Consider the following 26,625-nt stretch of genomic DNA (forward strand, 5'->3'; position numbering starts at 1 on the left):
AGCTGGATTGCAGCATAGCTGGAGCCTATCCTAGCAATCAGTGGATGGATGGATGCCAGTCTATCGCATTTTGGAAGCATGTGCACGGTGGCACAGTGGTAGCTCTGCTGCATCTTGAGACCAGGATTCATGTCCCGGGACCTTCCTATGTGGAGTTTGCATGTTCTCCCTGTGTCGTCTTGGGTTTCTTCATGGTGCTCTGGTTTCCTCCCACAGTCCAAAGACATGCAGGCTAGGTGCATTGGCAATTCTAAACTCGCTCTTGTATGTGGGTGTGTGTGTTCTCCCAGCAATGGACTGGCACCCTCTCCCGGGTTTGTTCCTATCTTGTGGCTTCTGCTAGCTAGGATAGGCTCTTGTAGACCCCCTACAACTCTGTTCAGGACTTAGCAGGTCAGAATATGACTGACCGAAACACACTATAGAGCCAATTTAGCAACACCAATTTACCAACGATTAATCAGCTTGAAGTTTAGAAAGTTTAATACAGATGTTTTAACGTGGCCAGAGTGGGCTGTCATTCATGCCTCATAACACCAGCTTCTACATGGAGTCCGCATGCTCTCTCCTTGTATTTATGAATTGCTTGGCATCAGTGTCAGTAAATTTACTCACTCAAAAACATTGTGGTCTGTGCTTTTATTACAATATTTACAACAAGAGCAACTCATTAAAAATAGATAATTGGTTTGTGGTGCTTCAATCTGCACACACTGCCTTTTTTGAGCAAGAAGCATAGCTTCACCTTGGGAAAATAGAAGCAAGCATCTCTGATAAAATAATTATTTCAAGTTTCAAGGATGCCTCATAAATACAGAAGGCATGTTTTCTTAAATAGAAACCTTTGCCACTTCAAAGTGGACATTTTTGATATGTTTCTTGGTACTGTAAATCCCCATTGTGGACTCAAAAGAAAGGCAAGATATTTTTAACATACTGTACAAAAAGCATCACTTTAGAACACAATTTCAAGTGGCAAATTAATATAACAATGATTGCAAAGAAATAATTTCATCTTAAAAAACACCAAATGTATCCCTTGGAACCTGGAATTACATGGTTGTACTACAAAGGTCTAGTTGAGGGGTCTCCAACACGTTGTGCGCAAGCTACCGGTAGCTTGCCAAAGAGTTAATGAATCCTACATAAATTTGAAAACTTGATTAGTCAAATCAGGGGTGGGCGATCTTTCCAAAAAATCATATCACGATCCTTTTAACACAAAATCAGAATTGAATTGCATACACTTAAGAGAATATCTGGACCTAAACTCATCAAGACCGAAGTAACACTTTACTATAGATATCAAACAAAAGTTGAATTCAATTGGTCTCTCGTTCGCTAGCTAAGCAGAGTTAAGGAACACGACCACCCAAAGCTGGCGAGTCAGTGAGGGAGGCCCCTCTTCTTGGCCTGCTGAGTGTCTGTTGAATTCGCACAAATAAATCGGTACCACAAGCGGACTATGATAAATAATGAAATGAGAGAAGTCACAAAATCAACTGGAATGTTTAAGCAAATTATAGAAAAAAAAACCCAGATCTAAATCCATTAAGTAGCTATCTCGTGAAAAGCGGACAGACCTTGGATTTTATATATTTTATATATTAGTAAACCTTCAAAATAATGTGCAGTTAAAGTCTCAACAGCATTTCTGGAGCTTAGTAGAACCAGATAACTATAAGAATCTTCACCAAGCAGCTCTGAAAATGTCTGCTTTGTTTGGGTTTCCATACCTCTGTGAGTCTGCCATGAATGTCATGAAGTTAAAGTTCACAACAAGACTGACAAACAAACATTGAAATGACTCCAGAAGAGTAAACCTAAGTGGCTCCACACCACCGTACACCTGCCTCTCTTGATGACTCCATGCAGTGCCAGTCATCTGACTAACTAAAAAACACGTCACACATGTGAATAAAGTGAAACAGTGACATGTAATAAAATGACAAATGAATAAGGAATATCTGGATTTGTTTTGTTTCGACAGCATTCATGTTTTAATTCAGTATTGTGAGATACACTAGAAAATGCATACAGACATACAAAATGCACTTGCAGGTGAACTAAATATTTTTTTGTGATGTTTTAATGCAAAATGTCAGTTGTGGACGCCAACATTTTGTAAATGTTCAGGCGAAACAAGCTTATTCAGTTTGTTTGGGTTGAAATAACGTTAGAAAACATGAGTAGCTCTCGGCCATTTTCATTTTGTAAAAGTAGCTCTCCGGGGAAAAAAGGTTGAAGACCCCCGGTCTAGTGGAGTATGATTTGTGTTGCCATGTTTGAATTAACTGTACTTTACAGAGCAATCAATTTGAATAGCCTGGCAATAACAAATTATGATAGCACCTGATACGAATGGCTGAACTATTCATCTATCCATCCATCCATTTATTTTCTTAACCTGCGTATCCAGGGAAGGCCCATGGGACCCATCATATTTTTATAATACTTTTATGTTAAAGCTGGAGACAGCAGGTTTTATCAAAATTTTATGACTTAAGGTCAGAGCAGTCTCTAAGAGAACACAAATGATATGAATTCTTGCCTTCTGTACTAACAGTTGTCAGTATTGCACCACTGTTTTCAGAACTGCCACCTATTTTTATTTTAGAAAGAAATGCTCACAGACGCTCAGTGATGTAACTGTAGAGTAATCATTTGTTTTAATCCATAAACAGAGGTGAGTGTCATCAGCACAAAAATGAAAGCTACTAATTATGTTTCAAAATAAAATGTTAGACAGCATATCTTACTGTACTCAGAAATGCGCCTATTAAGGTAATTCTTGTCATGTGTGCAGAGTACAGTGATAGTAAGTGCATACTGACTTTAGATTTCTCCAGGTATTGAAAATAGTTTCATAAATATGAAATAAAAACGGCTAAAACTCTGTTTTATGAGTTTATTGCAGGGCTGAGTTGGTAGATCTTCCTTTGACTGATTCATTCCCTCTCCACGTGGCAGAGAAAATGTATATAGGAAAGTACAAACCAAATTAGCAGAATTGATACTTTGGTCTGTAAAAGTTTCAAGATGTTAATGCTAGTTGTAATTAAACTAGCTGTCAAAAACAGGTAATTTAATCTAAATATTTATGATTATGGAGTGTACAATTTAACTTGGGTGGCACAGTGGTAGCACTGCTGCCTCACAGTTAGAAGACCCGGGATCACTTCCCGAATCCTCCCTGCGTGGAGTTTGCATCTTCTCCCCGTGGGTTTCTTCCAGGTACTCCAGTTTCCTCCCACAGTCCAAAGACCTGCAGATTAGGTGCATTGGTGATCCCAAATTGTCTCTAGTGTGTGAGTGCATGCCCAGAGGTGGGCTGGTGCCCAGCCCAGGATTTGTTCCTGCCTTGTGCCCTGTGTTGGCTGGGATTGGATCCAGCAGACCCCCGTGACCCTGTGTTAGGATGTAGCGGGTTGGATAATGACTGACAATTTAACTTTCAAGTAATTTAGTGAGTTGCTTATTTGATTTATATGGTGAAGTTTTAGAATTTCAGTGTAATTCTTCAGATGTATGGATCCCATGTTTTTATTCAGTTTTAACTAAAAGTTAAGAATACTTGATTTAGCATTAAAATAACATGTTTTTTGTGTTTGTTGTGAGTGTGTGCAGGGTTTGTTCCTGTCTTGCACCTGATAATGCAGAGATAGGCTAAAATCCTCTGTAGCCCTGTATTCTGCTCACTGGGATAATAAATAATACCATTGTACATATCCAACGGAGCAACAGTGAAATCGGAGTCAGAGCGAGTTTGCAGTGCGCCAACAATCATGCTCAGGAAACACATTTCAGTTAGTTGTGCTCACATTTTAATTCTTTTTATCACTGTGCAGTGTTAACAGCTTTTTTTTTCAGGTTTTAGCACCTACTTCAGAAGATTGTGTCATATTACATAATTTTTTCAATGATTTTCAGTTGCAGACTTCATGTTCATGATCTTAGTGAGTCAGAGGCAGTTGTGGTGCACTCCCATAACTGCTTGTCCTGCAGTGTGACTGGCAGGGTTGATTCTGTCTTAAGTTGTAGGTTTGGGATCTATGCATGCAAGTGCTGATAACCAATTAGCACTCTGCTGGAAGTACCATGCATATAATGCAGCTATGATGAATAAAAAACACAGGCGTTATAGACTTAACAAATATAAGAGAGGCTTGCCTGTCTGATGTCTTGTGTGTTTTACATGCCACACCAGAATGGAAAAATAAGAAAAACCAGGGCCAAATTGCAGCTGAATTTGTCATACCTGTAAATCTCTCAAGCAGACACCAGCTCCATAAGGTAGCATGCTGTTAGCTATCAGAAAAAGGATCAAGCTTTTGATAGTTTGGAAATATGTAACTGCACTGGAAAGATGCAGATGTAGATCGCGTTGCATTCAAAAAAAAAATTTTTTAAACGTTAGTCTATCATATATCCTCCCTATGGCATTTGCCACTTGATTGACATACAGGGTGGCCAGACTGACATCTCTTTTCTTGTAACACACTGGTCATCCCGCACGCACGATCCAACACACGAGCTACTGCAAAACTCCGGCTGTGATCTAGTTAGCCGTTCAATTTATATCGACTAAAGAAGGGATGTTAAAAAATTGTTTGGGGAGGGTATGGGCTGGATGTGGAATTGGAAAATAATTTTTTTTTCTCACAATCGAAGTACGTTTGTCTGATCTGTCAGTCTATCATTGCTATTCCAAAGAAGGAAAATGTGGAAAGGCACTTTCGAACTGTTCATAAAAACTATGAAACTGACGTCCTTCCAAAAAGCGATCAGAGAAAGAGAAAGGAGAGGGAACTAAAATCGCAGTTAATCGGACAGCCGTCATTTTTCACTTGGCTGAATTCAAAAGCTCCTTGACTGCATTATTTGGCTTTACTTATTTATGCAAGTCAGCCTTTTCCCACATGACGATTATTAAATCCAAATACTGTAGTGACCATAAATGTATTGAATTGTTATTGTGCCATAAAGGTTATTCAGTTATGCAAGGTACAACAACATACATTTTATGTAGATAGATAGATACTTTATTAATCCCAAGGGGAAATTCACAAATGTATAAAGTATACTTAGTGTGTATGTGTGTGTGTGTATATATATATATATATATATATATATATATATATATATATATATATATATATATATATATATATATATATATATATATATATATATTTATTTATATATATATATAATTTTTAATGTAGGTAGATCATTTCGAACTGGTCATTTTAAAAGTAGCTTGCAAGCCGAAAAAGTGTGGGCATCCCTACTGTAATATCAAGTTATGTCATCTAACATCTTAAGGTTACGCAACGAACAACTGCAGTCATCAAGTTTGACATCCCCTCTGAGTAATGGCCAGTTTATTGTTGACTTGTCTGTGTTTTATACCTCCAAGATTTTTTAACCATGCTGCCCTGAGCACATAGACTATGCAAGTGCTAAACAAGAAAACATTCAGGGTCTTTCAAAAACAGTTGGGTGGAGTATTTGTTGCTACCCACTCCTCTACAGTTCAACATTAAAAGTACAAAGAGATTGACATTTGTGTACAGATTCATGCAGAACAATCGCCAAGATTGATATGTAAAGGCAAAAATTTGGGGGGAATTCTGCTACCACACAGTGTCACGCAATGAACACTTGAACTATAAAATGAACAGGGGTTGCATCCTCTGTACATGACTGTCTCTGTAGCTGCAAGCAGACCTTAAAAGTCAATATATTGTGACATCAGCTTAAATGAGATCATACAATACTTAAAATCTTTTTTTAAAGCAGCTGTAACCACCTTGCCAGCAGAGAATAAGCTAAGTGTTCCTGCTCAATTATCATGACCTCAGGTTTAGGGGTGCTGTTTTACTTTCAAGCCAGTCTTACTCAGTGCGGACTGGGCCTAACAGTCATATGCAACAGAAGAGATGCAGCCCCCTAGTCTTCAAACCAGATATTCACCTGTTCTAGGTGGTGCTGTCATAATCCTACCCTAGAAAGTCACAAACATGACTCGCTCTTGGTGGAGACCTGCATCCAGTTTAGAAGGATTCAGTTTAAAGAGAACACATAGCTCCCTCTGCAACTGTAGGAAGTTCATAATATTCGATCACCTTCCACAAACCATGGCCATGAGCATTCTTTCTCAGAATGAAAAAAAAAATGTATACATGTTTGTGAAATTGGCTGACATGAAATACCGTGAAATAAACTGCACAAGGGCAAAATGTTGGTTTGTTGTTTCATAGATAGATAGAACATTATTTGTCCCTAGGAGGAAATTTGCCTTTTTGCAGATGCAGTACATACATATATAAATTATATTATGACAAACAACAAACTCATCGCAAATATACACCAGAATGACTAAAAAAAAAAAAAGAAAATTTCTCATTTGGCAGTCCCAGTCATAGTGAGACATTTATGTAGTTGGTATAAAGAAGCCCTCATAGCGTTTTTTGATATGCTTCTGCTGAATGATTCATTGGTGGAAAGTCCTCAGTGTTGTTTTGTTAGAAAGAGGATGTGCAGCATTGTTCATAATGGCACAGTTTTTTTTAAATTCTCTCCTTCACTAAGACCTCCAGGGGGGTTCAAAGTGTCTCCCATTACTGAGTCTGAACTTTTAATTAGCTTGTTGATTCGGTGGACCGCTCTTGAAGTGATGTTACCAGCCCAGCACACCATGCAGGCCATCATAGAGATGGAGAAGATGTGAAAGATGTCACATCCCACATTTAAGGAACACAGTCTCCTAAGGAAGAAGAGTCTGCTCTGCCCTCCCTCCTATAGTTTCTCTGTGTTAGGAGACCAGTCCAACCTGTCATTGACATGGACTTCCAGGCACCTTGTAGTAATGCATATCTGAGATGGAATTTAAATAGCTTTTTCTGAATTTGAATTTCAAAAAATATATTGGGCATTGAGTTTCTTTTTCTGACCCGGTATCATGTCTTTTTTGTTTCATAGTTTGTTCTTTGTTATTTCCTAATTTTCTTTGCTGAAGTGATTTTTTAATTCATAATTTGTGTAATTGCAGTTAAAACCAATCATTTTTTATCACTATTTAAAACTTAATCTTAACCTCGTCTTGAAGATAAATTCATCGGAACAGAAGTAGTTGGACTAAAGTAATAGCTACAACTTAGTAAAATTTGAAAAGTTTTAAAATGTTAAGGAGACGGTGCTTTTCATATTAGAAAAAATTTTCTGTTTTTATCATCTTTTACGTTGTCAAAAACTGAAAAAATCATTATCTCGGAAGAGTGAACAGGAAAAGAGTTAAAAGCATCCTGTTAGCACTACTATTAAAAAAGTGCTGTGTAAGGCAGGATGTGCAAATAAAAGCCTTCTAATTTGTTGATATGTCATGAATGAGCAACTATAAATTAACGTTTTTGAAGTATATGATATTCTGATATGTCTTGTGTATAAAAAAAAAATAATTTTTCCTTTTCAAATTCATGGTCGGTATTGCTCACAGAGCAGTCAAAACTTTACATTTAGCTCATTTGTTTCTAATATGTTACTTAAGCAAGTTGTGAAAAATATTCTGCAAAGTAACCTTATTTGTCTACGTAAAGATAAATTGAGATAAAAAATTGTCTTTACCAAGTGATGGTCCAATATCTTGTATAAAATACAGTACTTCTCTTACACATAGTAAAAAAGCAATATAAAATTTGCAGGATAGATACACATAGATTTGTTAAAATGAGAACGTAAGTGATGTCTTCTTGTCGACCTTGGTCTGAAGCTACTTAGAATAAAAAACTTCAAGTCATTCTAGTTTTTTTTTTTAATTCGAAAATCATGTTTGCTTCCAACACCTGTAATTAAATATCAGCTCTGTGCATTGGCTGTGTTTATTTCTGTGACCTTTTTGTTTTTGTATGCAGGCCAGAGCACACAACACGATAAAATGGGCATCTGTGGTGACCAATGCTGTACAACGAGAAACAATATAAAAAAGTATCCGGGGGGGTGGGGATTCAAGTTATGCCTGTGCATGATACACATGTCAGTTAAAGTATCTAGTTGTATGCTCAGAACATGTAAAAGGAATTTATTTTTTCCAGGGCTGTGGAGTCGGTAGATAAATGCTCCGACTCCTCAGTTTCTAAATCCTCCGACTCCCCGACTCCGACTCCTCTGTATGTGTATACTATGCTAATGTATTTTCTACATCCATTGAAGGAAAGGAAGGCAACATACATGTCATTTCACCACAGAACTACTGGCTAGGAAGCCAACACTCTACTATAATGCCAGATTAAAGTCAAACACAATTGATTGGCGGCCGCAGATTGCGGGTGTCCACATGGACACGGGCAGATCCAGCTTGCCGAAAATCTCGACCACCGCCCCCATCCAAAGTAATGTGATGCCTCTGTCTGCTGCAGTGACTGTCTCCTCTGTCAGCCAGCCGGAAGTTTAGTGCATTGTGTCACTTTGTGAACGAGCCTCTGCTGGAGACAGGTAGGGAGATCTGTGTTCTCGGCTCCTTCGGCCCCCTTCACTAGCGCATAGCGAAGGGGAGCCGACGGAGCTGAGAACACACCAGATGATTTTTCAGGCGTTTGATGCGTGATGACTCGTTGAACGGCTGAAAAATCGGCAGTGCATCTGTAAATGTATGGGGGGCTTTAGGCTAGGTTCACAGTTCCCTGTAACAGTGGAACACGACACAATGGAAAGCGGTGCCACACCTTACCTGTGCATTACATCCCATATAGTGACGCATACAGTCAATGAAAAGCATGCTTTATGGTTACCTGACATGTTCGTTTTGTGGTAACATTATGCACTGCATGCATTGGGCTTTATTCTTACAGCAGAGAAGTAGTTCATTATGACTGTTTGTGAATTGGGACATTTCAACTTACTTTTTTAATTCCCATTTAAATTTAGTCAGAGTCGGTTAACTTTTTGCCGACTCCGACTCCAGGTACCCAAAATTGTCTCCGTCTCCGACTCCACAGCCCTGATTTTTTCTAAAATACATGTATTTTAGTTTTCTGATCCAATTTTTATTGAAATAAAAAGCGAAAACTTTAAAGAGGGGAATCTATGCAATTTTGGCTGGAATTATAATAAGGTTATACCCCCTTTGCTTACCGAACCTCCTGATAACACAACCCAACTCAACTCCTCTACATTAAAATGAGTAGCGACAACAAAACAATAAAGGAGCCCATGAGGACCAGCAAGTGAGGGAACAGCACAGCATCAGCCCCATTATGGAGAAGAACAGCTGAGTATTAGAAGTGTGACCAGCACCTGGATGTATCCGTGCTTAGACCAGCTGTACCATATCTGTCCATTTATCAATTTAAGAGCCAGATGCCCCATTAATCCGCACCACTGGCAACTCCAAAAGGAACAGATCCAGAAAGGAAGACTTCCAGACAGAAAAAAGAAAAAGAGATTTCTTGCAATAGGCAAGGGCAGTTTTAGTAGCAGTTATCCATAAAGCAAATAGCGTCTGCTGGATAAAAAGTTAAAGGAAGTGTGGAAATGTCTAGAAGTAGGAAAACGCTATTTTTTGCTAACATATTGTTAAAGAAACACAGTAAAGTCAGCATAGGCATAAACAGGAAATGTATTCACATAGGATCAAGCTTTTGAGTGGGGGTGAAACAAATCTTTTTTTTTTTTTATTCTTTTACTACATGGGTGTTAGTCTTTAGTAAGCGATCCTCTGAAAGTCTCAAGGTCCAAATTCACCATTGCATTTGGTCTCCCAGTAAATGTGTAGGGCAGATAGGGCACGGTGTAGCACTAATTTGTGTGAAATGTGAGAGAACATGGGGGGCTCTTCTGACTGTTAAGTTATCTATCTGAAGTGAAGTTTCATTTTGCTGGATATGATTGCAGTACTGTATAAAAGCAGATGCAAAAAGTGACAGTTTGTGTGTTTATTACAAGTAGCATTCTTTCAGACAATTAGTCTGTCACGTTTAAAAAGCATCAAGTTTTATATAATGCTGGGTTTATTGAAGGCAGTCCATAAACAGAAAACTCAATTCCAAATGTCTAGAGCTATGAGTATGGAGTAGAATTGAGGACTTGAAGTGCTTCAGTTATTTTAAAGGAGCGGAGTGTATCTGGCACTGTGAAACATCAGTCTAGACATTTATTGTGTTTGAAACAGCCTTAATGAAAGGTCTCAGTGACTTTTGCTATTTTTAGCTTCCTGTCTTAGGAAGGTTGCTTTGAGGAGTAATGTGTCAGTAATCCTGCTTGCCTAGTGATCTTGGTCTAGAGTTTATGCTTGGTAGAAATTATTTAACTGTCCCTAAGTTATGATGAACTCGGTCCACATGTTACAGAAGCTGATAGAATATGCCAAATGTGCATTGCTAATAGGATAAAGTTATTGCATTTTAATTTTTTTATAGAAATTTTTCTTTTGTATTACAGGTAACAGCCATGGGTGTTGCTTTTGGACTTTTATTTTAAATTGTGGTTAGGAAATAAATGATTGCTCTCATACTTGAGTGCTAATCACATATTTGTAAATATGTACAGTAGTGTGAAAAACTATTTGCCCCCTTCCTGATTTCTTATTCTTTTGCATGTTTGTCACACAAAATGTTTCTGATCATCAAACACATTTAACCATTAGTCAAATATAACACAAGTAAACACAAAATGTAGTTTTTAAATGATGGTTTTATTATTTAGGAGAAAAAATCCAAACCTACATGGCCCTGTGTGAAAAGTAATTGCCCCTGAACCTAATAACTGGTTGGGCCACCCTTAGCAGCAATAACTGCAATCAAGCGTTTGCGATAACTTGCAATGAGTCTTTTACAGCGCTCTGGAGGAATTTTGGCCCACTCATCTTTGCAGAATTGTTGTAATTCAGCTTTATTTGAGGGTTTTCTAGCATGAACCGCCTTTTTAAGGTCATGCCATAGCATCTCAATTGGATTCAGGTCAGGACTTTGACTAGGCCACTCCAAAGTCTTCATTTTGTTTTTCTTCAGCCATTCAGAGGTGGATTTGCTGGTGTGTTTTGGGTCATTGTCCTGTTGCAGCACCCAAGATCGCTTCAGCTTGAGTTGACGAACAGATGGCCGGACATTCTCCTTCAGGATTTTTGGTAGACAGTAGAATTCATGGTTCCATCTATCACAGCAAGCCTTCCAGGTCCTGAAGCAGCAAAACAACCCCAGACCATCACACTACCACCACCATATTTTACTGTTGGTATGATGTTCTTTTTCTGAAATGCTGTGTTCCTTTTACGCCAGATGTAACGGGACATTTGCCTTCAAAAGTTCAACTTTTGTCTCATCAGTCCACAGGTATTTTCCCAAAAGTCTTGGCAATCATTGAGATGTTTCTTAGCAAATTGAGACGAGCCCTAATGTTCTTTTTGCTTAACAGTGGTTTGCGTCTTGGAAATCTGCCATGCAGGCCGTTTTTTGCCCAGTCTCTTTCTTATGGTGGAGTCGTGAACACTGACCTTAATTGAGGCAAGTGAGGCCTGCAGTTCTTTAGACGTTGTCCTGGGGTCTTTTGTGACCTCTCGGATGAGTTGTCTCTGCGCTCTTGGGGTAATTTTGGTCAGCCGGCCACTCCTGGGAAGGTTCACCACTGTTCCATGTTTTTGCCATTTGTGGATAATGGCTCTCACTGTGGTTCGCTGAGTCCCAAAGCTTTAGAAATGGCTTTATAACCTTTACCAGACTGATAGATCTCAATTACTTCTGTTCTCATTTGTTCCTGAATTTCTTTGGATCTTGGCATGATGTCTAGCTTTTGAGGTGCTTTTGGTCTACTTCTCTGTGTCAGGCAGCTCCTATTTAAGTGATTTCTTGATTGAAACAGGTGTGGCAGTAATCAGGCCTGGGGTGGCTACGGAAATTGAACTCAGGTGTGATACACCACAGTTAGGTGATTTTTAACAAGGGGCAATTACTTTTTCACACAGGGCCATGTAGGTTTGGATTTTTTCTCCCTAAATAATAAAACCATCATTTAAAACTGCATTTTGTGTTTACTTGTGTTATATTTGACTAACGGTTAAATGTGTTTGATGATCAGAAACATTTTGTGTGACAAACATGCAAAAGAATAAGAAATCAGGAAGGGGGCCAAATAGTTTTTCACAGATAATATATATATATATATATATATATATATATATATATATATATATATACTAGCAGATTACTCAGTGGCTTCGTTCACTGAGTGGAAGGGAAAAATTTGCGGGTCTCATGAGGCAACGGCATTAATGACCCAATTCTATGAAAGATTTGCCCCCGCATTTTAAATGTCGGCATAAAGCCAGACTCCTTGGTAACAGCCATGGTGCGAAACGATGTCATCTGAAAACACGAATTGTATTTCCTAAAGTTCTGTAGAAAATGAGTTGAATGTAGATTTGTACCAGAAATAAGAGACAATGGTTCAGGTGGATGGCTTAAAGGTGTTAATTTCACCTTGCCGTCTGAACAATAAGTCCCACGTGATTCAAATTTAACCCTCTGCGGTTGGCAGTACTCACACATGATGTCCATTTCTCCTATTGTAACTTTTTGATGTAGGCAATAATCTTTTTCAATGTTATAATTCAGCCCCTGACGCCTGTGTGTCGTGGTAGCCTGTGAATACTGCATCCGTCAAATTTGATTCTGTTGAGCACGTTGTTCGGGTGTTTGTCAGTCCGTCAATTGTGATTTTCGTATACATTGATCAGCGAGCCTGCGAGCTGTCTCTCTCAATCTGCTTCTGTCTCACTTTCTCTGTGTAACCTGACTGTTGTGGTCATATGTAATTTCCGTTTCAAATGCGAGTGCATTATAATGTGCTCTGTGGTCATACGTAATTTCTGTTTCAAACGCAAAAAGAATTTTATATATATAGATATTATATAAAAAATTCTTGGGTTGAGATGTGATCATCTTAGAGTGACACTTTGACGTCATGTGAGATTAGACATTACAACCTTAGGAAGCAAGGCCCGTGAGACGGTGACTTTTGCACGTCACCTCGCAGTTGTTGGAATGCTTTTCTTCATGTGCTCCCAGCTCTTAAAAATGTTATACATTCAAGATGGCACGTGAAAAGACTAAGCGAAGAAGACAGACCAGTGTGTCAAAAAGAGACACAAAATCGTTGGAGAGAAAAGAAGACAAAAACAGATGCACAAGAGAACAATAATAATCTGTGTGCAAATTCAGAAAATGAGGAAAGTAATTATCAGCCCGGACTTCCCGCTAGAGACACTTTTAACGTCCCATGAGACAAAAGGACAGCTGCTGTACAGGCTTTTAAATGATCAACACGCAGCTCGGCAGCAGTAGCAGAAAGACAGCAGCTGATCCGTCCGCATCTCCTTACCGTGCATTTATAAATAATATAGTGCTTTATTTTCACCAAGTGGGAAAGTTAGTCTTTTACAGAAGCTCAACAAATATTATAAAAAACAACTATCCGCTCAAAAACACACCAATCTTGCATAAAAACATGAAAAATAACGTCTGACTTGGATAAAAAGATAAGAATATTTACATCGAGGCTCTTTACAGATGTATTGCTGTTGGTATAAAGGTGTCCCAATAGCGTTTCTTGACACACGTCTGCTAAACAATTTGTTGGCTGAAAGTCCTCAGTGTGTGCCAGAGAGAGAGGATGTGCAGTATTGCTCATAATGGCACTCAGTTTTGTCTTCATTCTGTTCTTTGCTAAAACCGCCAGTGGGTCAAAAGTGCGTCTCGTAACTGGAGCTGCCTACTCAGATAACTTCTTGTTTTGCTAGGCCTCTCTTGAGGTGATATTACCAGCCCAGCGCACCACAGCGTTGAAAATCTCACTTTACCATCACAGAGTTATAGAATATGTGAAGGATGTCACTTGTAACATTAAAGGATCACAGTCTCTTAAGGAAGAAAAGCCTGCTTTGCCCTTTCTTATATGGTTCCTCTATGTTATAAGACCAGTCCGACCTGTCATTGATGTGGACCCCGAAGTGCTTGTAGGACTGCATCACCTCTACGTCCACTCCTTGAATATTGAGCAAACATAGAAGCTCTTTGGCACAGCTAAAGTCAATAAAGCATTGCTTTGTTTTGCTGATGTTAAGTTGCAGATAATTCTTTCTGTACTTCTCCACCTGACTCATCTCCTCTGTCTCATCCACCATTATCAATACATCTCATAAGTGCAGAATCATCTGACAATTTCTGCAAGCGGCATGAACTATTGTTATATTTATTGTCAGAGTGAGTGAAGTGGAAAGGAGACAGGCCTGTGCACCAGCAATGGTCACATTCATATCAGAGACACAGTCCTTTTAGCTTCACAAACTGCTGTCTTTGTGACAGATTGCTTATTATCCAGGGCAGTACTTAAATATTCCTGAACTTGCCCCTTAACAGGGATAACTGAATGCTATTGAAGCCACTGAAGAAATCAAAAAAACATAATCCTTGCAGTGCTCCCAGCTTTGTCCAGGTAAGAATGACCCTTTTGGAGCACATAGATAATTGCATCTTCCACCCTAGTCTTTTTCCAGTAGGCAACATACAGTGGGTCCAAGCGGTCTACCACAAGAGGACGCATATAGTCCATGGCCAGTCTCTCGAAGGTCTTTATGATATTGGATTTAAGGTGCCACTGGTTTGTAGTCATTAGGTGAAGAGGCACTTACCTTCTTTGGAACAGGAACAATGTAGGATGTTTTCTATAGCAGTGGCACATTGACTTTGAATGTTAATAAACAATGTGAAGAAAATGGCACAAATGCATATGCTGACCTAGAGTCCAGGATATTCATTTTACTGAACATGAACAAGTTTTTTTTTTTATTTTCCAGTAACAGAATAAAGTAATTTACATTGAAGAATAGTAAATGCAATTGAAGTGCATCAGGATATTCGTATAGGATGATTGTACAACTTCAGCTACTAAATGATATCATCTTAAAACACTGTTCAAGCTTGAAAATTTATCACAGTATGACACCATTAAATTTGTTTTACAGATATGTGAGATAACATTAGTAATGTGTTTCCAGATTTGTGGAAGGGCCTTGAAAGCCAGTATATCTTTGCAGTCACTCCCAGAATTACTTCCTGGGCAGCAGAAAGGATTCAAGTCTTGTCATGAAAAATCCTTCTCCTTAAGCTCTAGTAGTAATGAGCCAGCCCAGAGCGAGGGGTAAAATGAAATATTTTGTTTCCCTTTGAAATCCAGTCCTGTTTAACTGTGTTTATCAGTGATTGTGCTTGGTATTCCCCTTCATCATTGTATTGCCAAAATGATCACAGTTGATAGCAGTTGTAGAGCAAATCATAAATGTTACTTAGTACCCAAACAATTTTGTAGAAATTTGACCTGCTGCACAACTCTCACATCTTTTGTTAGTGCTATAAAAATGTATAAAAAAAAAAGCCCTTCAATGTCACACAGCTTTTTCTTCTGAACGAGAAATGAGTTTCAGTGCACACTTACTCAGACATACAGTTCAGGACTTAATACGTGAGAGTTAAATTCTGACAGACACAATGTAAGCATACTCTCATGCCTTTTGCCGACATCTTCAAAATCCTAGTTTCAAATCCTGGGCCCAGTCATTGTCTGAAAGTTTGTATGTTCTCCCGCTGTGTGAATTCCTCGCTGTACTACAAAGGTATGCGTGTTAGATTAATGGATGGTGTTCACAGCGTGTGTGCCTGTCCTGCCAATGACTCACAAAGGTGGCCTTAATTGTAGGTTTTTAAATGGTCTAGTATTACAATTAACTGTAGTAGAATACCGTGATAAATAAGTAAATATAGCTGGTTGCCTGACGAAAATTTTAAGTGTGGAATAGACGGTTTATAGGCAAATTTGATTCGATATTTGAACTTATGTGTAACTTTATATGTCACAAGGCATGTTTTGACTATGTTTTAATTAGAATTTATGTATTTAGGATATTTTTTATAAGCAAGTAAATATGGTTTGGAAAAACATTCACTTGAAATAATTGAATGAACAGCTCGGTGATGTAGTGGTGAGCACTGCTGCCTCACAGCTCCAGAATACTGGCTTTGAATCAGGCCTGGTTACTGCTTCTGTGGCGTGTGGATGCTCTTCCCGTGTGTGTGTGTGTGTGTGTTTTCTACTGAATCTTCAAGTTTCTGGCATTTTTCAAACATATGTATGCTAAGATACTGTGTGATTGTAAATTAACTAAGTTTCAGTGAGCTTGTGTATCTGTAAATGTGCCCTGTGACGGACTGCTTTCTGACCAGGATTGCTTCCTGGTTACATCTAAAGATCCAGAGGTAGACTGTGTTCTAAAAAGGTAAGGTGGATGGTTGTAACATAAGTTAATTTAATTATATATGGTTAATTTTTACACAAAGAAATGTACCTGAATTTGATTGCTGTTCAATTTGTTCCTTCAGGAACAGTATCAGCTTTGCCTCGAGCCTTTCTCATGTTTTGTAATGAACCAGATTACACTGTAATGTTCCATTTCACATTCATTCAGCCTTTCCACACTGCTATCTCTCATATTATCACCTGGCCTAGGCTTTTTTTTTTTTTTCTGCAGAAATCTGCTAAATTCTTTAATTAATCATCTAGTAAAAAGAGTTCACTGGCTGACAGTGTTTTGTGGTTTCTTTCATTATTTTGAGAATGTAATTCTTGCATACAAGGAAGTGCAGTGGAACATGTTTTCAATTAATTGTATCTAACCTGGGTGGCAAGGTGATTAAGTGGTCAGTACTGCCGGCTTAGGCTCAAATCCAACAACCCATCAGTGTCTATCTGAAGTTTACAAGTTCTCCTACTTTGAGGATCTTTTCAAAGTACTCTTGTTCTCCTCCTACAATTCTGAAAATGTTTTTGATCAAGTAATTGGTGATTCTAAATTTCCCAGTGCCACTGTGTGTGCGTGTGTACGTGAGTGGGTGCTGTGATGGGCTGGCATCCTGTCCAGGCTTGATTTCCACCTAGTGCCAAGTAGTTTGAGTACAGGCTTCAACCCACCATTGGCAGTTTAGGAATGCATTCCTGTGATATGTACACATCTTTCATCTTGCAGTCAGATGTTCAGTTATTTCAAAAGTGCATAAAGTAAAATGAAGATAAACAAAATGTAAACTAAGCATTCAGTAGATCTTTTCTGCAAAATCAGGTTCATTACAATGGTATTTTTACTCCAAATGTAGGAAAAAGTCCTTAATTGACTGTCAGTGATTAGGATTTTGCTTAGTTATTTAAAATATGTGCTGTATTTAAACAAAATATTTTATCTGCTTTCTGAGGAACTAAGGTAAAATTTAAATGGGGGACAGACACACACACACACAGGCCCGCATGGGGGACACACACACACACACACACACACACACACGCACACACACACACACGCAAGCATGCACGCAGGCAGGCCTGCCACAGAGACAGACACGTACGCAGGCCCGGGACAGAGTCAGACACACACACACACAGGCGCACGTATGCATTGTTGCAATGTTACTTTTCTTGGTTGTTTATTAAATTACAGATTTTTCAAATGTTCATTTTTTTTCCTGTGCTTAAAACTCATTAAAAAAGGTGTTTTTAGCGGGTCGTAAGGCTATAGCACAAACTCTTGCAGTGTTAGTTTTCTCTGTTGTTCAAGGTTTTCTCAGTAGTGTTTAATGTTTTTACATTTACTTTACTGTTACGCTGTGCATTCAATGGTGTAATTAACTATATTTGTGCTTAAAATCTTAAAAAATATATATATTTACATACAGTTCATACGGTCTGGAATGGATTAATTGTATTTACATACAATCCTATGGGGGAAATTACTTCGGTTCCACTGAGATTCCACTGTATTACTGTCCGACAAAATTACAGGCATTTTACGGAAATACAAACCAGTATTACTGAGAGAGAAAATTAAAGGCACACAATACATTGACGCATATTACAGCCAAATACAAGGTCCCTTGCCATTTAATATAGACTGTTCCTACTAATGTTTATGCACTACTGTTCTAGCGCCTGTTATTGTAACGGGCTTAATGTCTAGTTTATATATAATTGTGTATGTATATATGAAAGGGGCTATACGATCTTGATGCTGGAAAGTGGAGACATGTTGCATGTACATTAGCACATGCAAGTAAGAATTTAACTGTACATGTGACTATATTGACCTATAAGAAAATTGGCTAAGAGTAAGTTAAGAAAATACGGATGGGTTTTAGGTTAAAAATCATCTCCCTCATCCATCAGCCTGAGGGGTCCAGTGTTGCAGTTCCCGTCTGACAGTTGCCGTCTCCTCATTTCTCTGCTTGTGCATTGTTTACAGTTTAAATCACCCCATGTTTTAGCCTTTGGGGAAGCCCATCATCTGGGATGAAGGCATTGATTAATGTGGGTTTTTCCCAAATTATTCCCTCCAGGGGAGGAAGTGTCTCCAGTTCCAAACTCCTTTGGATGGATACTTGCTTTGTTCATTAAAGTTGCTTAATGAATTCATTATAGATTGACAGACATTGATTTTTTTATTCACTTGTCAAGTATACAAAGGTTTGTTTGCATCATCCATCCATCCATCCATCTCCAAGGTTGCTTAATCTAGCGTAGGGCTGTAGAAGCCAGTCAGCTGTACTACACTGGGCACAAGACAACAACCAACCCTGAAAGGAGGTTGCTGTCTACCATAGGGCAACACATGACACACACACACACTTACCCACACATCATTATACTTACTAATGTAGGCCACTGTATAGTATTGAACTTATTAGCAAGCTTATCTTTGAAAAGTGCAGGGAGTACTATGGTGTTGTACCATGTTCGCCATTATGGATGTAATGAGAAGTCAAGTAAAATGACACATTTCATTGGCTAACTAAAAATTTTACAGTATACAAGCTTTCAAGGCAACTCAGGCCCCTTCTTCATGCAAGATGTAATGAAGTAGTGGCCTGAGTTTCATCGAAAGCTTGCATATTGTAATCTTTTTAGTTAGCCAATAAAAGGTGTCATTTTGCTTGACTTCTTAAATGTGGGGGTTGACAGAAGTACAAAGAGAGAGAAGCCCATGGAAAGGTAGGGAGAACAGGCAAACTGCACTCAAACAGTGACCAGGCTAGAATTCAAAACAACAATTTATTTCTTGTATGGCCCAAAATCACACAAGGAATGCCTCAGTGGGCTTTAACAGGCCCTGTTTTTTGACAGCCCCTCCAGCTGTAGGGAGAAAAAAATAACATTTGGGGAAAAGTAATTCAGAGAGTGACTCCTTTCAAGGTAGGTTGTGCGTGCAATGGGTGTCAAAATATGGGGTAAATACAACACACTAAACAGAACAGAAGTAATCCTCTTCACGGAGCTTGATGGCCAGTCTATTGTGGCCATCTCAAATATACAATTCAGCAGTACAAACTACTTTGTTCTTGCACAGCACTCCTCTCCAAATACAGACTAAGAGCATGGAGACCGCTCTCTAGGCAGTTGTGAAAGTGCAGTTGAGAAAGAGCTGCTCTTCCCAAGTCTTCAACAGTGCCTACCCATACTTCATAACGTGTTTGCACGTTTAATAAATAACAAATAATACACTGTCATTTTATTATATTGCTAGTGAGTGAAAGAATATTTTTTCTACACGTTAATTAAAACAGTTCTTGTCCGCTCTTCTTTTTTCTGGTAAATAGCTTAGGTCAATCAAGATCAGCACAATCAGATTTAATGACACTGAAGTTTACATCTTGACCTTAAGAGTCTTTTGCAGTAATCTCATCAAAAAAATGAAGATTGTTTATGTTGAAGTAATAGTTTTAAGGACTGTTGTGTTGTGTGTTTGTGGTGATGTTTTATTTGAATGAGCTTTCCTTAAGTCAAATTCAGTTTGTTTTTTACAACCATAAAGTAAATGTATTTGGTTTGACAAGCTTTAATTTCCCACAAAGTAAGGCAAAATAATATATAATTAAGTAGATAAATTGTTTCAGATTTGCTTGCAGTATTTTCAGAAGATACTAGGATGAAAATTTCTGTTTACTATTGACTGCTTAGCCTGCTGACAACTGGTGCATCAAATAAGGAGAGGGGTCAGAGTCCGTACTGTATATCCATGTTGACTTAAACTTTGTTGCAGGAGACATTATGTGACCCTGTTAAACTAGGCCAAAGGGCTAACACGTGAAGCCGATAAGGTTTTTATCACAAGTCATTAATTCTACACAGCAATAAATGTCAAACTAAAACCAATGGGAATTCAAGGTGTGGTGTGTTGGTGGGTACATAATTTAGCAAGGGTTGTGGTCAGGGAAAAATGTTCAGAGTGAGGTGAAGCTGGGGCCACCTTTTAATATATGGTGTGTAAATGATAGATATTCGTCCCCAGGGGGAAATTTGGCTTTTTAAAGAAGCTGTTTAAAAAAAAAATATAAATAAATATATATATAAATAAATAAATATATATATATATATATATATATATATATATATATATATATATATATATATATATATATATATATATATGTATATGTATGTGTATATGTATGTATATGTATATATGTGTGTGTGTGTATATATATATATGTGTATGTATATATATGTATATATATATATATATATATATATATGTGTATAAGTAAGTAAATAAATAAATATGTACACACGTTGTCCTGAATACACACCAAGATGACCATAAAACAAGAAAATTTAAAAAGAAACAAAAAACAAAACGTCTGACTTGGCTGTCACAGTCCCAGTGTGCCATTTGGTATAAAGGAGCCCCAATACCTTTTTATTGATACATTCCAGCTGAATAACTCGTTGGCTGAAAATACTTAGAGTGTGTCAGAGACAGGATGTGCAGCATTGTTCATAATAGCAGTCAATTTCGTTTTTAATCCTCTCCTTTGCTAACACCTCCAGGAAGTCCAGAGTATGTGCTATAACTGAGCTTTCCCTTTTAATTAGCTTGTTGATTCTGTGGTCCTCTCTTGAAGTGATGTTACCAGTCCTGCTCACCACAGTGTCGATAAGAATATAAATGGCAAGCTGCCCAAGTTTGCAGATGATACCAAACTAGGTGGAGAGGTTGATAAAGTAGAATCAGCTAAATTGTTGGAAAGCATGCAGGCCCTAGACAAATTTTTGGTTATTGAAATTTGATTTACTGTAAGGAAAAGTAGGGTATTACATGTAGGAAGTAAAACTGTTAGATTTGAACACAAAATCTGAGATCTGGAACACCGTCTGAGAAGGATCTGGGGGTGATAGTGGACTCATTGCTACCTCCATCTAGACAATGTACAGAAACTATCAAGAAGGTTGCTAGGATGTTAGTTTATGCATCATGGCGTCTAGAGTACAGGTCAAAGAGGGATATACTAAAGTTATAAACTGTACTAGTGAGGCCTCATCTTGAATAATGTATAGTTTTGGCCTCTACGTTGCCAAGCAGTGCTAGATAAATCCAGAAAGGAGTGACTGAGAGATTCCTGCATTAAGAGGTATGAGCTATGAAGAGACATTGAAGGAGTTAGAACTTTTCAGTTCATGAAATGGAGCTTAAGAGGGGACATGTTGACAAGTGTTGGTAATTATGAAAGTAGTACTAGTACAGTGGATCCCCAGCTGTTACTTTAAAATAAATTCTTCAACAAGAGCACAGGGACTTAGTTGGAAACTTGTTAAAGACAGAGTTTGCACAAAATGTTGGAAATTTCTTCACTCAAAGAACCATAGACGCATGGAATAAATTATCAAGTATTGTGGTGAAGAATTGAATTTTAGGACTTTGAACTTGATGGTGTTTTAGACAATCTAGGTGAAATCTAGGAAGGACAAGCCTGACGAGCTGAATGGTGTGTTCTTGTTGCAGTTATCCTAACGATTTAATGAATAATTGAGACACTGCAGCATATTGGAAATTCCAGGTAGGTTTTGAGGCGAGTGATGTGTGATCAGATAATTGAAAACTTTGGGTTGTCTGTGATATTGTGCTTTAAATTGTGGTGAAACTGTCACAGTCCAGTTTATTTTGTATGTTGCACTCTTCTCTAACGTGTTAATTTTGACACATTCTCAGCTAAAATACAAATACAAACTTTACAGTTACATAATGAGTACACATTAAGACACAAATTTATTTAAAAAGACAGAAAAACAAAGTAGTCAGAAACTGATTAAAATTAACAGAGCCCGGTAGTATTTTGTTTATTCAATAATTGCTGAAACTATGACCAGTTGACAATGGAGGAGAGGGAAATGAAAATTCCAAACAGTAACATCCCTGGAGAAAGTAAACCTCTGGAGGGTCCACAGTTAACTATAACTGATTACAGCCCAAGTCAAAGTCAGATATAGTCATGGTCCTGGAGACCTTGACCAACTGGCCACCCACATCACCTGGCCATTCTACAGTAGAGTCTGTGCTGGACCATCTAATCTGACAACAGAATCTTTCCATCCATTGATTCCAAGGCTCTCAGTATCTCAGGTATCTTTCAAATGGGCAAGAAGACAGCTTGGCAGTGGAGCAATGAGACCAATTGCTCCAGCAGGATACCAGTAAGAGAACAGAGCAACAGTTTGTAATGGACCGTGCATGGGTTTCTGTTCTCAGCATAACATTTTTGTTTCATAAGCCCCAGTCAATTATATAATCTAATTACTATAGGAACACAATATTTCAGACGTGTTTGAAAGTAATGAGTGTCAGACATGCATCGCAAGCACTAATTAATTTAATGTTTTAAAATCTTCAAGAAACCCCATTAATACAAAAGGCACTTTAACTCTTACAAAATGTTACTTTTGTGTTTTGAGTTTCCTTTACACATTACGCTAAGACAGACCTCACCTTTCTGGTTTATGGTCAGTGATGCACTCATTTGGCTTACAGTCATTTTAGTTGTTTACAGACATCTTTAGAAAATAAAGAAGTGACTGTGCTGCAAGAAACACCAGCTCTTGTTTCAGGGAGCTAATTTCGGTCCTTTGTAGCTTCTGTATTTTTGCTTGCATTAGGTGTAATTGAAAATATATAAATATTTTCCATTTATAGTTGAGTTTACTAGGAGGATGACCATGCTAAATCTTGCTCTCCATTTACATTTTTTAAATATGGAAAAGCTTGAATGGTTGACATTTCAACGTATCTCCCTATGTCCAGATGAACTGAATCAACTTTCTAGAACAGCTGGATGCCATTTTCATCTGGACAATGCCATTGGTAACAATTTTCATTAATAGTTTGTAAACAAAAAAATCCATTTCAGGTCTTTTTCAAAAAAGTTATTAAATGCTACAGTTATGTTAAAGCTTCCAGTTCTTGTAACTATGTAGTATGTGACAATTTTATTAGACCATCCCGCTTGCAGATTATATTTTTAGCTTTTACTCTGTCAAATCCAGAGTTTTAGGGCCTGGAGCCTATCTTGTCATAAGAACCAGGCCATTACAAGGTGCACTGACACACTCATATAGTGCCAGGTTTTTCATGCCTAGCTAAACTAACATGCATGTCTTTGGAAAGCAGAGGAAACTTAGAATACAACTAATGCATACACGTTGAGATTGTGAAAATTGCACAAAGATAGACAAACAGGAAAGGCACTGTATAATATGGCGCTTTTCCACTGCATAGTACGGCACGACACGGTTCAGTTCAGCTCACTTTTGTGGGGTTTTCCACTGGGAACAGTACCTGGTACCTGGTCCTTTTTTTAGTACCACCTCAGCCGAGGTTCCAAGCGTGCCGAACCGTTACCAAAACGTGACGTGTAAACTCTGCTGGTCACTGATTGGCCGGAGAAAATCGTCATTACTGCGTCACTGAACTTACGACACGAGACACAACAGACCCGCTAGATTTTTAGCACAGCCAGCGAAGGTTCGGACGCACCATTTTGTTTTAACCAAAAATGGCTGTTTTGTGGTCTATTCAGGAAGTACAGGCGTTCCTCTCGTTGTTAGCCGAGGAGAGGATCCAGCAAGAGCTGGATGGGGCGATGTGGAATGAAAAAGTTTTTCAGGAGGTCGCTAAGCTCTTGGGCGCACACGGCTACCATCGGACTTACAAACAGTGTAGGGACAAGTTTAAAAAAAAATGAAGCGCGACTACAGGAGTATAAAGGACCACAACAGCCGGAGTGGTTCAAACAGGCGCTCGTGGAAGTGGTTTGACCAAATGGACGCAATCTACGGAACTAGACCAGCGAACACGGCTGTAGAGGCGGCGCAACTATAACGCCACGTGAATAATCCCGCCCACTCTAAAGCGGTACTAAACTGCAGTCGAAGCATAAACCGAGCCGAACTGAGCCGAACCATGGTGAGCTGTACTGAACCGTGCTGTGCCGTACTATGCAGTGGAAAAGCGCCATTAGATAGATAGGAAAGGCACTATATGATTGATATCTGTCTAGATTGATAAATAGACGGGGGGTAATAACTAAGTGAGGATTCTGAGTGTTTAATAGTGACAAGTAGACTTGGAAGCTACTGTTCCACAAAAGAAATATAATTTTAGCTTTAAATTGTCTTCCTCTGTTTTAGCCATTTTTTATTCATTTGCATGGAGGTTGTGGCAAATAAGAGAATTAAAACAAAACTGAATGTCATTATGAATAATGCTGAACATCCTCTCTCTTACACACTAACACTGAGGACTATTGGCCAATGGATTATTCAGAAGAGGTGTGTCAAGAAATGTTGCTGAAGCTCCTTTATACCAACAACACACCTGCTTAATGCCACACTGGGACTGCCAAATCAGCAGTAATGCATTGCTAGGGCTAGGACTGCTCCAATTTGACTCTGATTTTTTTCCTCAGTGCTTGCCCAAAAAGAAGGAAATATGTAAACCAAAAAAAAATTGTCAACAATTTGTAAGTATTCACCAAACCCCCACACAGGATATGCCCATTTGTTCCTGAAAAATTGCTCAGGCTGTGGCAGGTTAACATGTAACAGGTTAATGATGGCGGAAATCAATTTTTTTGTCTTCTCAACAATTGTTTCGTAGGAGTAATGTCCGGACTCTGCCAAGGGCAGGTTTCTTCATTTTAAGCCATTAAGGAATTTCAAATGTTCTCTTTTGTAAATATTCTAGATTTTTTAAAAATAATTCCGAGGCCTGTCAAAACTGTTAATGCCATACCCGTGGATATCCATCCATCCATTTTCCAACCCGTTGAATCCGAACACAGGGTCACGGGGGTCTGCTGGAGCCATTCCCAGCCAATACAGGGCGCAAGGCAGGAACCAATCCCAGGCAGTGCGCCAACCCAGTGCAGGACACCCACACCCACATACCAAGCACACACTAGGGATAATTTAGAATCGCCAATCCATCTAACCTGCATGTCTTTGGACTGTGGGAGGAAACCGGAGTACCCGGAGGAAACCCACGCAGACACAGGGAGAACATGCAAACTCCTGGCTCTTTTAATGTTCTTGAATACAATATTAGTCTAATTATGGTTTGCTTTGCCGTACTATTTAACCTCAGTGACGGTAATCATGATAACAGGTGGACAAGTTGATCATCTAGGTGGAGACAATTAACAAAGTATCTGAGTTTGTATAGTAATACACTGCACCTGTGCAAAGTTAGTTTTATATTTACAATGGGCAGGAATCATTTTTAAATCTCACAGTTTTGCTTTTTTTTCCCCAATTGTTGGAAGTTTTTCATTTGATTTAGCATGATGTATATGGATTTGTAGGTCAGCTTTAAAAATGTACTTGAATAAATTGTAAGTTTAGTATCTAAGACGATGTAAAAAGTAGAGCATTTCCCAGTTGCCAGAGAGCAAGGCTATTGTACTGCCAGTGGCACATCACAGATGGCTGAAAGTGAGGTGACCCCCAGTGAAAAGAAGGAAGTAACATGTCACCATGGTTATTGAAGGAAGTGGATGTGTTTCTTAGGCACCAAGGAGGGTAACCGGTGAATCTGTAAATCATGGGGTTGAAAGTACAATGCCACAGTCATTGACATTAGAAACGTTTCTCAAGCAGGGTAACTATTAACAGCAGAAGCAAATTAAATATATAGTTGATTTTAAGTGTGGGGTCAGAAAAGCTATGCCAGAAACAGGTGGAACAGAATCAGTAAAAGCAAGTTGCAGGCCCAGCTTTAAATGATAAATATTAGGCCTTTGTCAGTTGGGGTGTGGAAAAACTGTAGGAAGTTTGGGAATGTCTGTGAGATGTGAGGGGTTTGCAGTGTTGGCATTGTTTGATTACAATTCAGTTAAAGTGACTCAGACCAAAGAGAAATAGTATTAGGTGTACATTTTACATGGTTCTGGACATAGCTGGTGGCTGCCTTTTACTGGAGTTCTGTTTTTTTTTTTTTGTTTTGGGCAACTTTTTTTTATATTATCAAGCAATTTAATTATTATTAATATTAATCTTAAATTAAGTTTTAATTTGAAGATTTGCTGCTGTCATTGTAGACACAGACCTAGGCAGTCATCCTGTATCAGCTGCCATCTGGACAAACTGGGAACTTGAAAGCTGTCACAGGATGATTGAAAAAGATCAGAAAAATCTGGTGGCTACCTACATCTGTAACATTTGAGAATGTAGGAAACTCTGAGAACGTAAATTGTGATTTAATAAAAGTTACCA

At 38.5% G+C, this 26,625-nt stretch overlaps 1 protein-coding gene across 1 annotated transcript in view; it reads left to right on the forward strand.

Moving 5' to 3' along the window:
* Window positions 1-26,625, forward strand: part of rb1 (retinoblastoma 1) — a 287,527-nt gene that overhangs the window by 197,115 nt on the left and 63,787 nt on the right. The window lies entirely within an intron of this gene.

This window comes from Polypterus senegalus, chromosome 2, assembly GCF_016835505.1.
Source record: "Polypterus senegalus isolate Bchr_013 chromosome 2, ASM1683550v1, whole genome shotgun sequence".
NCBI classification, from domain to species: Eukaryota; Metazoa; Chordata; class Cladistia; order Polypteriformes; family Polypteridae; genus Polypterus; species Polypterus senegalus.